The 5,842-nt window shown below is 33.7% G+C and overlaps 1 protein-coding gene across 3 annotated transcripts in view; it reads right to left on the reverse strand.

Moving 5' to 3' along the window:
* LOC124364747 overlaps positions 1 to 5,842 on the reverse strand; it is a 149,141-nt gene that overhangs the window by 30,018 nt on the left and 113,281 nt on the right. The window lies entirely within an intron of this gene.

Below are 5,842 nucleotides of genomic sequence, written 5' to 3' on the forward strand. Positions count from 1 at the left end.
ATCTAAGATGAAACTTTTCTTGAGATATTTTGTGGATAGTTAGCTAGCTACAAGTGTTACATTGAGCGTGTGGAAGGAAAGAGCTGAAGCGGTGCCATTGTTAGTAGCTACTTTCCAGAAGAGAAGCCTGAGTACTTCTCATGAAAATGAGATTTCCTAAAAGGTAAAAAAAGGAACCAGAAGAATATAAGGATAATGAATGTTATGTTTTACTAACAAAGTAATGCTTTGTACCCAGCAGGGATCACTTCTGGCTGGTTTATACCTTCCAGTTGAACCCACCACTGGGCACAGCAAAAACCGATGTGTCACTTCAATCTGGGCAACCTTATGGATGTCCAGGAGCGGCACATCACTAACCGCATATGTTGAGATTCTAGGGTTCATGGGCAATTCGATAGGTCTAGTCTACTGTGGGAAATGACTGTTGGAGTTGGTGAGGTTTGTTCCCTAACCTCAGAGGTTCTTGCTAACCTCACCTAGAGTATGCCACCCCCTGCCTATTTTGACTGGAGAGGCTGGTTCAGAGATGGCCTCCCCTTCTTCCAGGGGGACATGCCTTTGAGATGCAGTGCCCTAATTCTTCCTCATGGATCTCAATAGGAGGCGGCCCCTACTCCCTAACCTTACCCATCCTGAATATCCTGTCACTCCGGAAGCAGCGCAAAGGTTCTTACAGGACTAAGTGCAATTTATAAGCTTCTTGTCTTAAGAGAACAAAAAAAAAACAAAGTAATTGGGAACTTCTAATACCTCTTGTTTTTAATGATTTCCCTGGCTGTATGCCTTGAATTTCCTTTCATCACCTTTATGATGGGCATTTTTATTATTTTATTTTATGGAATATAATAGAATAATTCTTTATGTCTGAACATCATGTACAAAGCATTGTGTGAAATTAATTTTTGCAATTCAATATATTGCAAAAATAGACATTGTGATCGTGTTTTCTTCTTTAGTCAAGTCTGCTGTCTTTGATTTTGTCTACAAACTCTTCGATTGAGTAGACTGGGATAACTGTCAACCAGGAGTTCAATCTGTGTTTTAGCGCTTCACCTGTCAGTATCTTGAAGTCAGCAGGGAGATGGTTGTAGAGTTTAGCCCCGATGAATTATGGTTTTTTTTCATGTAGAGCTATCCTATTTTGCAACGGGAATTCATGATGAGTGTGTAGTGTCATGAGTATGTAATCTTGTTTCTTTTGGAAGTCTTAATTTATCAACTTGGAGTATGACTGCCTGTACGTAAATTTACATTACTAATTTAATTTTGAGGTTTTTAAATTCTTCTCTGCAACTGTCTCGTGCTTTTAGGTTTGCTAATGATCTCATAGCTGACTTCTGTATGGTGAGTATAGGAATTAAGTTGGTATTGGATGTGCTACCCCACACCACAACACATATCTCAAGTATGTCTCGAACAGAGCGAAGTATGCCGTTTTTGCTGCTTCTATGTTACTGATGCATTTCATTCTTCTTATCACACAGAGAGTAGAGTTAAGTTGGTATTGGATGTGCTACCCCACACCACAACACATATCTCAAGTATGTCTTGAACAGAGCGAAGTATGCCGTTTTTGCTGCTTCTATGTTACTGATGCATTTCATTCTTCTTATCACACAGAGAGTAGAGTTAAGTTGGTATTGGATGTGCTACCCCACACCACAACACATATTTCAAGTGTGTCTCGAACAGAGCGAAGTATGCCGTTTTTGCTGCTTCTATGTTACTGATGCATTTCATTCTTCTTATCACACAGAGAGTAGAGTTAAGTTTCTTCAACAGGGTATCAATATCATCTCTCACTTCTTTGTCTTTCCAATAAGACATAAAGACTAGACTGCAATGCATTGGGTTAATTGAATCGGCCTCAAAATCCCATATCCAACAACAACTATCATCTAGTCAGCAAACTCTATGATTGACAACTCGTATCTATTCTTTGGTCAACCAAAACCCATTATATAATTGTTTTTGTAACCAAATGCAATGCAGAATAGTTTAAAAAACTGTAATTACTTTTAAGCAACTGAGTTTTGGTTCATACCCCACTAAATGCAAAATAGTGAACCAAATCTTTATTTAAAAATCAAACAAAGACCGTTCACTTGCTCATTGACACACACACACACTCACTCCCAGGGCCATTTATATCGGAGGTGATATTTAGCCGCACCAACAAAGCTCCTCCATCTTGAACGGTCCTCTGTATCTTCCTCTGAAGCGCCCATCTTCTCCATATCAGCCTTCACCTGGTTCCACCATCTCACTTTTGGTCTCCCCCAGGGCCGTCTTCCTTCTGGGTTACCGTACATTACCCTCTTCAGTTTGCATTCCTCTTCTCTTCTCAAAACATGGCCTGCCCAACGGAGTCTTCTGCACTTTATTTCTCCTATTACATCCGAACTATTGTGAGCTCCCTGATTTCTCTATTATGTTTTCTTCTCCATACCCCTTGTTCATATGATGGCCCATAAATTTTACGTAGAATTCTATTCTTGAAAACTAGAAGCTTTTTCTCATCCTTCTTATTTAGCCTCCACGTTTCGGATCACTTGCTCATTGACTCACATGAATTATGAATACTTCCTGACAATTAATAAAATTGAAATTTGGCATATAGATAGAACTAAACTTCAAACCAACAGGAAAATTCAAATAATGTCCTATTTTTTACATGAGCATTTTATATGTAAAATCATGATAAAATCTCCATAAAGAGGGTTACAAAGAAATAAGGATCATGACTTACTAATTTTATTAGGAACATTGACAAAAAATATACTGTTATTCAGGCCTTCTCTTTCTTATCATGATATTCAAAAATTTCCCCAAAGAAAAACAAAAACATTCTAATCAATTAACAAAAAGAAAGAGATTTGACAATGTGAATTAAAAACAAATACTTCCATGTCATAAACTGACCTGATTTATAATTACCTCAGTGCAAATTCTAATTCTAAATAATCTTATTTTTTCTGTTTAATATTATTATTTTAAACATTTTCCAATGTTGAATTGTGAATTTCACACCAGCAAATGTATTAAATAGATTGATGAGGATGTAAAATTGATAAATAAGAAAACAGAACAAAGCCCTTTATGCTTATAGATATTCTAACATAACCTCTTCAAAGATAGCACAAAACAATAAAGAAAGCATTAAAAGATACATAGTACAAAAAAGAAAAAATATTTTTATAATCAAATTAGAAAAAAGCTTAATTATAATCAAGACCACTTGGAAAATTGTTAATTTACAAGTTAAGATTTGAAAAGAACTTAGTCATTTGTTTTCCATCCTAACTACAAAATTATATTAAATCCTTTAAATCTATCAAGTTTACCGAATACTCATTTTAGTAGAAAAATTAGGTTACTGCAGAAATTTAAAAGAAAAATACTATAAATAAAACTAATGATAACAATTATCCAATGCAAATATTTCATTATAAACCGATTTATGAAACACAATTGCTGGATGTATTTAAAGCAACAAAACACATGTGAATGTCAGGATATGATTAAAAATATGAGAAGCTAAACATGCTCTAGCTAAGCTTCTTATTTATGTAATAAATAGCTCTATGGTGTCTAGAATTTATCCAAAATTACAAAAATAATTCCGTTAATTAAGAGCAGTGACATCACGAATTCTTTGTAACTATAGACCAATCACAGTCCAGCCTTAAATTTCTAAATTATTTTAAAAATGCATACACATTAAATTTTTAGAAAACATTAAAAATATTTGTCCCTTCTATGCATCGAACATAAATTTACATCTGGCAAATCACAACCATAAAAGCTTTAATTTATTATACAGAAAATGTCATAGAGTGATATTCATTGGGATATTCTTGGCCATGGCATTTGACAGTGTCTCCCGAGATATTTTACTTGAAAAGTTATGCCTCTTCAGTATCAAATTTAAGGAACTGCAGTTAATGAGGTCGTATCTTGAGTGACACCAGGAGTTCATTGAAATAAAATATATCCAAAACAATAGTTTCATGTTGCAGATGAACTTAAAAGAAATAAGGGATTAAGTTCCACAGAGATCTGTGTTTGGACTCTTTATGTTCATATGTTAGATAATAAATATGAAAACATTCACTGGAAACGTAGCCTGTACCTTTGTGATAAAAATTTAGAAAATATCAAACAAAGCGAGGCGTTTCTTGAGCATAATATTATATGTGATTTGGCAGAAATAACCTGTTGTTAAATGGCGATAAATCAAAATACATCAAACTTTGATGCACAAAAGAAAGATAGTAGAAAACTAAATAGTTTAAACAATATAGATTTACATAGGTAGCAACTGATACTGATTTACTACATTTGTGCTTCGATAACATTTTTGTTGTAGTGTTATTTTTACATGGCATTTCATTTTCACATTCATCACCTTGCATTTTAGTACTAAATGATACTATGGTAGAAGAAATGATAAAACTCATTTTTGTAGAAATGAAGTTTCATGTAAGATTTAAAATATACATATGAAATCTACGCATACCTCGGCACGTGATGCATTCTGATTATTGTTCATTAAAATGGGTGTTTTGTTCATATCAGTGTTTAAATAAAATAACTCCACACACCCAGTGACAATGAAATGATGCGTGTGTTAGGATAGCTAGGCTACGTATGTTTAATGTGTCCCTATGTGTTAATACTAGGCTACGTAATTTTGTTTACAAATTTATCTTCTCTGATTTTTTTCTCGTTGCCACCACGGTTACCCGTAACATCAATGTAAAAATATTCACTAACGGTCAGCCAAACCCTACAGAGTTGAATGAATTACGAGCACCATCATTAAACTCAGTGTTACTCATATATAAATGAAGCTTCATGCAAAATTTCCAGTCTATAGGTCTGTTTGTTTTCGAGATATCGTGCGGACAGACAGACAGACAGGTATAGTGTGTATATATATATATATATATATATATATATATATTATATAATACATATTTTCCAGCCTCACGAGCAATATACTTCGCTAAAACTCAGTCAATTATATTGCAGTTTGACATAATATTAAAGCATAATGCAGCTATGGTGGGAAGGACTAATTTAATATGAATGTTGATTTTAGCTCCAGTTCACCTTCCTCTTAATTGCAGCATCTGAAATCTGATGCTGTTGAAGACTTGACTCCTTAAATTTGGAGTAATTTTTGTTTGAAGGGATCCAAAAACAGTCGGCGACGAAGGACGAATAACAAAGAAGCTCAAAACAAACCCTCCCCATTGTTTCAACATCAGAGACACTCAAACTACAAAACATAGTACAATCTAGGTGAAGAGTTATTCTCATTATCTCAAGTCTTTATCTTATCACAGCCCATTACAATCCTACTAACACATCCCCAAGCAAGGCTCAATAATAAAAAAATTGTAAAAACAACTCAGATATACTTTTTAAAATTTTCTCTAATACAAATATGGTTGTTATATGATATAAATAACGATAAGTAAACAACGAACTTCAATAATATGTATTGGCTACTGAAGGGTTCTTTATTTACAAACAAATAACTATCAAGACAAATTTTTTAAGTCCAAATGAAATTAAAATATAGATATTTTATTACAAAGTCTAAATATTTCCAAAAATTTAAGTAATTTATTTCATTAATGCTGTAATTTCGAAACCACAGTTGATTTTACTTATTTCTCAGTTCTGTAAATGTATCACCATATAGCTTTATCTTTCACTTGAGGTTATATTATACTAGAAGGTATCATATTCCCAAGGATAGGAGTGTGGTCAAAAATGCTTTTTCGTTAACAATGATAATGGTCATGCCTGAAATATCAAGGGTGAATTG

Source organism: Homalodisca vitripennis, chromosome 6 (assembly GCF_021130785.1).
Source record: "Homalodisca vitripennis isolate AUS2020 chromosome 6, UT_GWSS_2.1, whole genome shotgun sequence".
NCBI classification, from domain to species: Eukaryota; Metazoa; Arthropoda; class Insecta; order Hemiptera; family Cicadellidae; genus Homalodisca; species Homalodisca vitripennis.